Genomic DNA, 1,415 nt, shown 5'->3' on the forward strand with positions numbered 1-1,415 from the left:
AGTGGTAATCTAATTGAATGGCAAAAGAAAAGGCCATTATATTGGAATGATTGACATTTATTATTATAGTAATATTAATGTGCATATCTGCCAATAATTATAAAAAAAAAAAAAAACCTATTAGATTAACATCTTCTAACTTGTGCGACTACCTTTGCTTTAATAATTGTCCAATGAAAATATACGCCCATCATGGCTGATTGTTTATTTATTTATTTATTTATTTATATTTTGCTTTAATAACCACAACAATTAATAATAATAATATTAATAATAATAATAACAATAACAATAACAATAATAATAATAATAATAATAATAATAATAATAATAATAATAATAATAATAACATATAAGAGAAAATATAGACAAATAAAAAGTGAAATTTATTGTAAAAAGCATCGGACTCGCTATTTTATTATATGTAGTTAAAAGTGATAAGGTGATATTGCTTTAAAAAGTGAGGATCAATGCAAAATCTACAAACCACAGGGAATAACCAGATTTTTTTTTTTTCAAATTGTATATTTCATTAAAACACGCCCAAAGTCAACCACAAAAACCAGAAGTCGGGCCACAGACAACAACCAAAACCGACTCTTACAACATATACATAAGATATTTACACCACTCTATCTATCGGATAGAAATTTACGTAGACCCATATTTTAGGCAAAGCATCCCAAGCGATTTAATACTGAGAAAATAATGGTCTAGCAACACCTCCTTATTGAAGAAAAAACATCCGTTCCTCGCTCTCCATATTAAAAAAAAAGGGCCATGTATATGATAATAGCATGTGAAAAGGGGAACCAACATCCATTATTAACTTTTTATTTATTTATATCAATTATTTTTATGGTGAAATAACTTTAGTATATTTATTACTCTTCTTACTATTTTATAATCTCAATAATTTTTATAATTTTAATTGAAGTACAATATTACTATCTAGATTTTTAAAATCATTTTTAATGTCTGTACAATGTTGATAATAAATGATGCGTTTATACTAGTTATAGTGATTAGTCTAAATTGTACAATTATAAATGTGTGTCTAAATAAACTAGCAATGGTGCGATTACAAAAGCATGTCTAACGTACAATAGTACGTATCTAGGTATGATACTTTAATATATGAACATGCTACGTGGTTATATTTAGTGGCGGACCCAGGAATTATATATTGAGGATGCGAACATAGCTCTTAATCAATATTTCAAGTGGTGCGGTCAGGATTTTTGCATATAAAGTTCACTAATTTTTTTTTCAAGGGAAGCGTCCGCCCTCCTAGCCTATAATCTAGGTCCGCCCCTTGTTATATTAATATGTTTAAACCATTACAATGGTGTGTCTAAAACACATCTACACTTTTAATAATATGTTTAATTTTGCCGTGTATAAATCCTAGTTTT

The sequence above is a fragment of the Helianthus annuus genome, chromosome 8 (genome assembly GCF_002127325.2).
Source record: "Helianthus annuus cultivar XRQ/B chromosome 8, HanXRQr2.0-SUNRISE, whole genome shotgun sequence".
Lineage (NCBI taxonomy): Eukaryota > Viridiplantae > Streptophyta > Magnoliopsida > Asterales > Asteraceae > Helianthus > Helianthus annuus.